Source organism: Dreissena polymorpha, chromosome 15, assembly GCF_020536995.1.
Source record: "Dreissena polymorpha isolate Duluth1 chromosome 15, UMN_Dpol_1.0, whole genome shotgun sequence".
Classification (NCBI taxonomy): Eukaryota; Metazoa; Mollusca; class Bivalvia; order Myida; family Dreissenidae; genus Dreissena; species Dreissena polymorpha.
Genome location: NC_068369.1, coordinates 59,570,763 through 59,582,435, shown reverse-complemented (window position 1 = coordinate 59,582,435; position 11,673 = coordinate 59,570,763). Strand labels below are relative to the sequence as shown.

Genomic DNA, 11,673 nt, shown 5'->3' with positions numbered 1-11,673 from the left:
GATGTGTATTTAGTTGCGTAATGAGTATTGTCATAAATGTATTAATAGTATTGTGGTTATATAATACAAGTTCATCCTAAAACTAAGTATATCAAGATTATTGGTATAAACGTCGAAGCTATGTTATCAACCAACATTGGTCCAAGATAAAGATTTTCCCCGCCCGTTTATTAATAAATCTGAATAAACACATTTGGCCGCTGAGTCATTACTTCGAGCAGATTTCTATGATCCAATCTACAGGTCAGTTAGATAAATTTAAAGACTTTATAACATATTGACGACTTGACAATTTTCCAACTTGATGCCACATTCAAAAGAAGTAAACGAATACTGTAGATCAAGGAGCAAAATAACATGTATGAGTTAAAGTCATACCGAAAATACATGTTCGTTAATGAGTAGTCATCATAAGAATAAAAGCAATTATAAAGCGATTGAATAATTTGGAATGTTTCTGTTGTTTTCGATACAATTTTGGGGCAATTCGTGGATGGCTGATTTAAATATACAAAATGCAACAGGCTATGAAATATACCATTGGGCGGTGTGGTTAAGACATACATTTTTAATCAAGTGCAGTGATTCGAACCCAGGTGAGGTTTTTTTTCTTGTTTTTTTAAGTCTTATCTTGTTTTATACTGTGTCTCTTTTGGTGTTCTTTGGTGTTCTTAATTGCCACTTTAAAGCATTTCATGACGAACTTCAAATATTTCCAAAAATCTTTCAACAAGTCCCATTATAGCGAAGCCCATCTTTTAAAGTGACTCTTATTACCCGACAGAATTTAGATATTCTGTTGTGGATTACTTGTTCTAACACATTACTGTTCGGACTGTATTTAATAATAATAACCCGCTCCATTGGTTTTAGGACGACAGTGTTTTTATATTATTGTAATTTATTGTTTCTGATAATAATATTATTTTATTTTATTTTAATAATTGCGAATTCTTTTCACAAAGTTATCTAACTTTATGTAAATACATTTACATTTTTTCACATAACTGTTGGTCTTAACTTATTGCTGGTCCTATTCAATTGTTTCCAAATATTCTTAAAACTCGTTTCACTTTTTGTTGCTGAGCCAACGTTGTTTGTCCCTTAACATCAAATATCATAGAGAATAAGATGTTTCGTAATGGCCCAGCAATAGTTTTTCTACTGAAAAACGCATAAAACGAAATTATAATACCAGTATATAGATGGTCAATTCTAAGTGTGATTTAAAAACCACCAAGTCTGTCATGCACATAATAATAATTGTCTTTAGAAGTTATTTCTTGTTTCACGTTTTCATGTTCTGCACCCATTTGCTGATAAATTTCTGTAGGCTCCCTGTTCGTAGTGAAACAGATTTGACAATCACTAAAATCTATTTCGCAACACCGTCAGTTAAAATACCATTGATACAAATATTTGATACCAGCTCAACGGCATTGTCCTAACGTGCGTCATTCCACAAGCATCTTTGTCGAGATGTTATATTAAGCCACTATGTCATTTAAATGTACCTGTCTACCAAGACCGATATTTATTTCATTCATAAAGAAACTAACATCAGACCTTTATACCAACTTGATTTAAGAAATATGTGCTTAGTCTATTCAACAGATTTATTAAACGCGGTAGAGTGGTTGCAATATAATATCGCTATGCGTTTCGCGGGACCGCTATTTAATGTCAGGGGAGTCCTTGTAAAGATGCTTTTTGACATACAGAAAAACAACTACATGTAAAACATTTTAAATAATTAATTTAAGTGTTATTCACTCAATCACTTTTGATGAAATAGTCCGAATGTTTTTAAATCTGTATCATTTTTGTAAAAAAGAATTGTTATTTACGAAACCCATAAGTGTCCGTTTTTCAGTTAGTATATGGTTCTAAATGTCAATTTTAGAAAATTCATTTATGTCATTTGTAATACATAATACGTCTAAGCTATTAGAGCAAAGCTAGTAAGCTAACTTTATTCGTTACAAACATCAGACTCAATACTGTATTCCATTTGCACTTAAGGCAGAAACAGATCTATCAGGATTTCTTACCACCAACGCCACCCTCGAAAACGGAAAAGCTAATATTAACACGCATGTAATCAAGATTTACCTTCATTATTAAAATGATTTATGTCCGCTTGAGGGTGGCTTTTATGTTTTAGAAATGATATATATTATGTATTTATTTAAAACAGTCTTACGGACTTTAAAAAATCTATTCATTTCATTCAGACAAGCGAAATCCTGACTCATGAGGAAGACATATATTGAAACAAGAGGGCCTGAAAGGCCCAAAGTCGCTCACCTGAGATAACAAGATATTATTGGGACAAATCTTCTGACCAAGTTTAACGAAGATCGGAAAATAAATGTGGCCTCTAGAGTGTTAACAAGGTTTTACTATAGCCATATAAGGAAAAATGCCCCGCCCCCTGGCAGCCATGTTTTTCAACCAACCGGCATCATTTTTGAATTCGTCCAAGATATTATCGGGATGAATCTTCTGGCCAAGTTTCATGAAGATCGGACAGTAAATGTGGCCTCTAGAGTGTTAAGGTAGTGCACCTCTAATGGGCACATATCCAAATATAATCTAATTAATTATTTTCTTAATCAGCATCATTTCACTGAACTACATGCAAATTTGTAGGTAGGCTTTCCATGCTTTTAAAAAAAATATACCGATTTTTTCAAAACCACCCCCACGCTCGGCTTTTGTCCAGTTTATTTTCACCCCTGGGGTATATACAAGTTCCATAATTCATTCAAATTTCCAAATATGGGCATGCAGTTGGTGTGTACAGATGCTGTAAAGGTGTTTAAAGTTTAAACAAGGTGAAATAAGTATTCTTTTACAGACATTTATTTTTTACAAATTTTTATCTATGGAAGAGCACCATGAAATGTAAGTGATTTCAGCCAAGTGAAAATTGGGTCGGTTAAAAACAAAGTGTCATAAAATTCAAAATAGTATCATTTAAGTCATATTTTAAACTTAGTTTTTATAGAAACACTATATACAGCAAAAATACCAAGAACTAGACAGATTTACCGTTTACTTTTTGAAATAAAAATAAAAACGCAACATGCATGGTTCGTATTTTCAACAATAAATCACCCAATTTCGCCATAACGTTGTTTTAATTTTAATAATTGAAAAATGTGCATAAAAATTGCTACATATTTAACAATAAATATAGCTTATATGCCATATTAAATCAAATTACGTTAGAAAATAAATAAAACGCGTTGCAAAAAAGTATACGTCGTCGGCAGGATTCGAACCTGCGCGGGAATATCCCAAAAGATTTCTAGTCTATCGCCTTAACCACTAGGCTACGGCACCTAATAGTAGGCTCTTCAACCTTCGAAGAAATCGCGGGAAATCATTAGAGGTGCACTACCTTAACAAGATTTTACTATAGCCATATAAGGAAAAATGCCCCGCCCCTTGGAAGCCATATTTTTCAAGCAAACATAATTATTTTCGAACTCATCCGAGATATCATTGAGACCAATCTTCTGACCAAATTTCATGAAGATTGGACAATAATTGTGGCCTCTGGAGTGTTAACAAGGTTTTACTATAGCCATATATATATAGCCATATAAGGAAAAATGCCCCGCCCCTGGTGGCCATGTTTTTAAAGCAACCAAAACCATTTTCGAACTCATCCAAGATATCATTGGGACATATCTTCTGACCAAGTTTCATGATGATCGGAAAATAAATGTGACCTCTAGAGTGTTAACAAGGTTTTACTATAGCCGTATAAGGAAAATAGCCCCGCCCCCGTGGTGGCCATGTTTTTCAACCAACCGGCATCATATTTGAACTCGTCCAAGATATTATTGGGATGAATCTTCTGACCGAGTTTCATGAAGATCGGACTATAAATGTGGCATCTAGAGTGTTAACAAGATTTTACTGTAGCCTTATATAGCCATATAAGGAAAAATGCCCCGCCCCTTGACAGCCATGTTTTTCAAGCAAACGTATCCATTTTCAAACTCATCCAATATATCATTAGGAAAAATCTTCTGACCATATTTCATCAAGATTTGACAATAAATGTGGCCTCTAGAGTGTTAACAAGGTTTTACTATATATAGCCATATAAGGAGAAAAAGACCCGCCCCCTGGCGGCCATGTTTTTAAACCAACCGGCATCATTTTAGACCTCGTCCAAGATATTATAGGGATGAATCTTCTGACCAAGTTTCATGAAGATTGGACAATAAATGTGGCCTCTAGAGTGTTAACAAGATTTTACTTTAGCCATATATAGCCACATAAGGAAAAATGCCCTGCCGCTTGGCAGCCATGTTTTTCAAGCAAACGTATCCATTTTCAAACACATCCAAGATATCATTTAGACAAATCTTCTGACCATATTTCATCAAGATTGGACAATAAATGTGGCCTCTAGAGTGTTAACAAGGTTTTACTATATATAGCCATATAAGGAAAAATGCCCCGCCCCCTGGCGGCCATGTTTTTAAACCAACCTGCATCATTTTCGAACTCGTCCAAGATATTATTGGGATAAATCTTCTGACCAAGTTTTATGAAGATTGGACAATAAATGTGGCCTCTAGAATGTTAACAAGATTTTACTATAGCCATATATAGCCATTTAAGGAAAAATGCCCCGCCCCTTGGCAGCCATGTTTTCCAAGCCAAGGTTACCATTTTTGAACTCATCCAAGATATCATTGGGACAAATCATCTGAGCAAGTTTCATGAAGATCGGAAAATAAATGTGGCCTCTAGAGTGTTAACAAGGTTTTACTATAGCAATATAAGGAAAACTGCCCCGCCCCCTGGCGGCCATGTTTTTCAACCAACCAGCATCATTTTCAAACTCGTCCAAGATATTATTGGGATGAATCTTTTGACCAAGTTTTATGAGGATCGGACAATAAATGTGGCCTCTAGAGTGTTAACAAGATTTTGCGACAGCCATATATAGCCATATAAGGGAAAATGCCCCGCACCTTGGCAGCAACGTTTTTCAAGCAAACGGAACCATTTTCGAACTCATCCAAGATATCATTGAAACCAATCTTCTGACCAAATTTCATGAAGATTGGACAATAAATGTGGCCTCTAGAGAGTTAACAAGGCAAATGTTGACGCCGCACAACACACAACCCACAACAGACAACGGACGACGGACAAAAATCGATCACAAAAGCTCACGATGAGCACGTTGTGCCCAGGTGAGCTAATAACTAATTTTTATTCCAAGAACTCGGAAAATGAAGAACAATGTCAGAAAATTAAGAGCAGCAACAAGCCAAGTCTAAAGAATCTAAGTATCGTTACAAAAATGAACAACATAACAGCAAATACCTTAATGAATGTAAAAAGAAGTTCAAAATCTGTCAAAAAACATATATAAATATAATTTACTGTTAGTCTAGAAAGTGCTTCAAAAATCAAGTTTACAAAATAGGTCTAATTTAATCTAAACAACAATATTTATGGAGATTAGGAAACTTCCGTGAATCAAATGTAAAAATAAGAAAAAAATACTACAGTTATTGAAATAGAATAGAGTCTTTCTAATTTAGAAAATGCCAAATAAAAATAATCAAAATAATAAGAATAATTTAGAAAATAATGCCAAAATGTCTTAATGCTGGTGTTAAAAATAATTTAGAGTTTAATTATTTCAAAATTCCAACCTTTTTCAAGAGCTGTTAATTTTTCAAGAAAGCATCAAGAGGTGTTTAAATCAGCCAAAACAGCTTATTTTATACAGTTTAGAAGAGATCAATGGCAGAGTAGTCAATTTTCCCTCAGAACAGTGCATTTATCAATGATCAATATCTTCCCAAATTCCAGAGCAGAACTAAAAACTGTTCTATCTATCAAGCCTTTTCATTAGAAATAAAATTGTTTCATGCAGTAAAACAGTGTTACAAAGACGCGGATATGTTTCCAATGTTCTGGTGGAATACTCAAATCAGCCAATGGAATAAATGAAGTGTATTCATTCGTACCTAGCCGCGGGAAATTTTGTTTGAATTTTATTGGACACTTACATAGGTCAGGAGAGGTGAAAAGCTGGCTTAATACAGCTTACGCCGAAAAATAGATTACTAAACCAGGTTAAACAAGGAAGATAAATACTGCATAAATACTGCAAAGTCATGTACATGCTGTCTTTCTTTCAGTTATCTCTTAGTTGAAAGGCTTATCATAAGTGTTAATGACTAAAACAGTTAACTATGAAAATTCTGTGTTATGAAAAATTACATAACACAGTTAATGTCACATAATATTGACATAATAAAACCAAACTTTACTACACAGGAAACAAATGTTCTGACCAAATTTCATGAAGATTGAGCAAACTAGAAAGTGGCCTCTAGAGAGTGAACAAGGCAAATGTTGACGTCGCACAACGGACAACGGACGACGGACAACGGACGACAGACAAAAAGCGATCACAAAAGCTCACCATGAGCACGTTGTGCTCAGGTGAGCTAAAAAGAACACTGCATCTTTCTATTCACCGATATCAAAATAAATAAAACAGAATAGCGAGTGTAAAGTTTTTTTAATCTTTTTTGTAAATCGGGAAACACGCGTATTGTATTACAAACACAGCATGAATAAACCGTAAACTCTAAGCTAATTAAAGCTCTCAAATATTATTCCGAATGGTTTTGAAATTTAAAACTTCTCATTACATTTTTATGATACGAGAATATGTCAAAAAGTCACTTGAATAAGTTTCATATTTGATGTTTAATAAAAACAGTAGCACGGTATATTGATAACACTTTGACCTAAATCTTCAAAATCGATATGCTGCCTGGTTACTTGTAGGGAGAGATATGAATAATAATAATAATAATAATAATAATAATAATAATAATAATAATAATATTATTATTATTATTATTATTATTATTATTATTATTATTATTATTATTATTATTATTATTTTTATTATTATTATTATTATCATCATCATCATCATCATCATCATCATCATCATCATCATCATCATCATCATCATCATCATCATCTTCATCACCATCATCATCATCATCATCATCATCATCATCATCATCATCATCATCATCATCATAATTATTATTATTATTATTATTATTATTATTATTATTATTATTATTATAGTTTATTTCAAATATTATAGTGCTATGAATACATTGTATGTTGTTGTTTTGATTGTTTGTTCATTTTGTTTTTGTTTTGGTTTTCAAAAATGGAAAAAAAAATCTGATTACAATAACATTTAAAAAACGGTACTTTTTACGTTAAGATGACCCTTAGAGATATTTTTTTAACATCTCTATTTAAATCTACTCATCAAGCTTAAAGGTTTAATTATTTCAAATAGAAGATGTTAGATTTACAAAAATACTCTTTTACAAACAAATGTGTTCAGTAGCGGTCGCGACTGAACGATTAATGAAATGTTAAATGACTTATATTTTTAAGTTGCTTTATCGTGTGGTCGACTGACAAGCTTTTCTAGCTATTCATTTAAAAAATGTCAAACCAATGTAAGCGGGAACTTAAAAGCAAACTAGAAATGGCGCGGCAGAGGCCGACGCGTATCCCCACGCCGAATGTTTGACCTAGGTGTGCCCCAGGGTTGGTAATGGGGCCATGCATAGCTGAGATTGACCGTATTGTCATAAGAGAAGTTCATCATCAATTAGAAGTGAATTGGTGTAGAAATGAAGAAGTTATAGTAAAAGGCAATTTTGGGTGGGTGTGACATATGTGGGCAGGGCGCCCCAGGGTTGGTAATTGTGCCATGCATAGTTGAGATTGACCGTATTGTCATAAGAGAAGTTCAGTATCAATTTGAAGTGAATCGGTGTAGAAATGAAGAAATTATAGTAAAAGGCAATTTTGGGCGGGTGTGGTCTATGTGGGCGGGGCCCCAGGGTTGGTAATGGGGCCATGCATAGTTGAGATTGACCGTATTGTCATAAGAGAGGTTCAGTATCAATTTGAAGTGAATCGGTGTAGAAATGAAGAAATAATAGTAAAAGGCAATTTTGGGTGGGTGTGGTCTATGTGGGCGGGGCGCCCCAGGGTTGGTAATGGGGCCATGCATAGTTGAGATTGACTGTATTGTCATAAGAGAAGTTCAATATCAATTTGAAGTGAATCGGTGTAGACATGAAGAAATTATAGTAAAGGCAATTTTGGGTGGGTGTGGTCTATGTGGGCGGGGCCCCAGGGTAGGTTATGGGGCCATGCATAGTTGAGATTGACCCTAATGTCATAAGAGAAGTTCAGTATCAATTTGAAGTGAATCCGTGTAGAAATGAAAAAAATATAGTAAATGGAATTTTTTGGTGGGTGTGGCCTATGTGGGCGGGCGCCCCAGGGTTGGGATTGGGGCCATGCATAGTTGAGATTGACCCTAATGTCATAACAAAAGTTCAGTATCAATTTGAAGTGAATCCGTGTAGAAATGAAAAAATTATAGTAAATGGAAATTTTTGGTGGGTGTGGCCTATGTGGGCGGGGCGCCCCAGGGTTGGGAATGGGGCCATGCATGGTTGAGATGGACCGTATTGTCATAAGAGAGGTACAGTATCAATTTGAAGTGAATCGGTGTAGAAATAAAGAAGTAAATGTAAAATAACCTAAAAAAATGAGTGATAATTTCTGACGCGGCCCCACCCCAACCGCTATAACTTTTGACCCAGGGGTCAGATCAAAATTCCAAATAGTGCAGGGTCGCACATATGCTCATAGCTACCATGTGTGTAAGTTTCAAGGTTCTAGTGCTTTTAGTGTAGGAGGAGATAGTGGCCAGGACGGACGGACAGACAGACGGACGGACGGCGGAGATAACCACAATATCCCCACCTTTTTTTCAAAAAGCGTGGGGATAACAAAGGCGTGGCGATGGTCACCTTGAAAAGGAATTTGACAACACACTGTTCAGAATTTATTACGTTTCGCTTTGTTTTTATTGAATTTGTAAAACGGAAATTTAAATAAGATTCTTGCACCGTGCAAACATCACTTTCAAATTAATGCATGTTTTTATATTAAAAGTTAAAATAAAACTCACTATTTCGCTTCAAATTATCCATTTCCAATTGAATCAAACGATATGCTTGGGATCCCAAGCCATACCCTTAATAACCATCTCTAGTGTGTACCTGTTCGAGTCAAATAGCGTCAACGAATGGGAACGTACTTCACCAACAATATTAATCCTTACTATATTACCTTACTAGCTCATTCATATATGGATATCAACCCTCGATAAACCAAGCTGGAAAGAAAACGCTTTATTTTATATTGTTTATAATTCTAATAAAATTACATTAAGAACACTTACCTCATTCGCAGAATATTGATCCATCCATTGACAACGATGTGTGCAATGCAATGGACTATTTGAAGCGCGTAAACCACTCTGTGGGATTCCAACATTACGTGTAGCCATCTGGGTGGAGCTTAAACAGAGGGGGTAATCACGTGATAGTCAAGAAAGCGACGTCCATGCCGAGACTAGTTTTTTCGCCGTTGTACGTGTATATCCGTTATTGCTTGTATTAAATTTTTATATAATTATTAGTATTAATATTCGTAGTATTAGTATTTGTAGTAGTCGTCGTCGTCGTAGTAGTAGTAGTAGTAGTAGTAGTAGTAGTAGTAGTAGTAGAAGTAGTAGTAGTAGTAGTAGTAGTAGTAGTAGTAGTAGTAGTAGTAGTAGTAGTAGTAGTAGTAGTAGTAGTAGTAGTAGTAGTAGTAGAAGTAGTAGTAGAAGTAGTAGTAGTAGAAGTAGTAGTAGTAGTAGTAGTAGTAGTAGTAGTAGTAGTAGTAGTAGTAGTAGTAGTAGTCGTAGTAGTCGTAGTAGTCGTAGTAGTAGTAGTAGTAGTAGTAGTCGTAGTCGTAGTAGTAGTATTAGTCGTAGAAGTAGTAGTAGTAGTAGTCGTAGTAGTCGTAGTTGTTGTTGTAGTAGCAGTAGTAGTAGTTGATGTTGTTGTCGTGATAGTAGTCGTAGTAGTAGTCGTCGCCGTCGTAGTCGTCGTAGTCGTCGTCGTCGTCGTAGTCGTAGTCGTCGTAGTAGTCGTAGTCGTCGTAGTAGTAGTCGTAGTCGTAGTAGTGGTCGTGGTAGTGGTAGTGGTCGTGGTAGTGGTAGTGGTGGTGGTGGTGGTGGTGGTGGTGGTGGTGGTGGTGGTGGTGGTGGTGGTGGTGTGGTGGTGGTGGTGGTGGTGGTGGTGGTGGTGGTGGTGGTGGTGGTGGTGGTGGTGGTGGTGGTGGTGGTGGTGGTGGTGGTGGTGGTAGTGGTAGTAGTTGTAGTAGTAGTAATATGTAGCATTCGCAATAGTAGAAGCAGTATTTAGCAGAAGTATTCTCAGCATGCAGTTACTAGTTTAAGTAGTATTAAATATAAAGCAGTACTAAAAGTAGAAAGAGTATTTACCAAACGCAGTAGTATTCTAATATACACGCCGGGTACGCGGATACTTTGATGACAGATGGCACTTTGATGACAGAGAACAACAAAGGCCACGCCCGAGCGAATAATTCTTCAGATTTTTTGCATTTTTTTTATTCATTTGGTTTTAAGGAAGCGCACCCCTAATGGGCACATATCCAAATATAATTTAATTAATTAATTTCCTAATCAGCATCATTTCACTGAACTACATGCAAATTTGTAGGTAGGCTTTCCATGCTTTAAAAAAAAAATATACCGATTTTTTCAAAACCACCCTCACGCTCGGCTTTTGTCCAGTTTATTTTCACCCCTGGGGTATATAAAAGTTCCATAATTCATTCAGATTTCCAAATATGAGCATGCAGTTGGTGTGTACAGATGCAGTAAAGGTGTTTAAAGTTAAAACAAGGTGAAATAAGTATTCTTTTACAGACATTTATTTTTTACAATTTTTTATCTATGGAATAGCGCCATGAAATGTAAGTGATTTCAGCCAAGTAAAAATTGGGTCGGTTAAAAACAAAGTGTCATAAAATTCAAAATAGTATCATTTAAGTTATATTTTAAACTTATTTTTTATAGAAACGCTTCAAACAGCAAAAATACCAAGAATGAGCCAGATTTACTGTTTACTTTTTTAAATAAAAATAAAAATGCAACATGCATCATTCGTATTTTCAGCAGTCATTTACCCAATTTAGCCATAACGTTGTTTTAATTTTAAAAAATTGAAGGATGTTCTTACAATTTTCAACATATTTAACAATAAACATAGCTTATATGCTATATTAAATCAAATTACGTTAGAAAAGAAATAAAACGCGTCGCAAAAAGTATGCGATGTCGGCAGGATTCGAACCTGCGCTGGAAGATCCCAAAAAGAATTTAAGTCCATCGCCTTAACCACTCGGCCACGACAACTTCTCATCAGTGCATCTTTAAATTAGATATGCATAAGTATACAGGTAAAAAGGCTCATCGATCTTTGAAGAAATCGCGAAATCGTTTTTTTTCAGATGATAATTGGATCAAAGTCAATATTTATAGTGAAAATAATGTATTCTAAATGAATTAGGTAAACAATTATCAAATTTCGAAGTTTGAAAAAAATAAAATGCATCTCTCGGAAATAACCGATCATTTAAGATCGGCAATGATCGTGAAATTAATCGCGGGAAATCATTAGAGGTGCGCTACCTTAAGACAGG

At 35.1% G+C, this 11,673-nt stretch overlaps 1 non-coding gene across 1 annotated transcript; it reads right to left on the bottom strand.

Annotated features, from left to right (window-relative positions):
* Window positions 1–11,303: 11,303 nt before the first annotated feature.
* Trnal-uaa (transfer RNA leucine (anticodon UAA)) lies at window positions 11,304–11,386 on the bottom strand. Its single transcript has one exon. It is a non-coding gene; the product is annotated as a tRNA-Leu (tRNA).
* Between the last annotated feature and the right edge of the window lie 287 nt (window positions 11,387–11,673).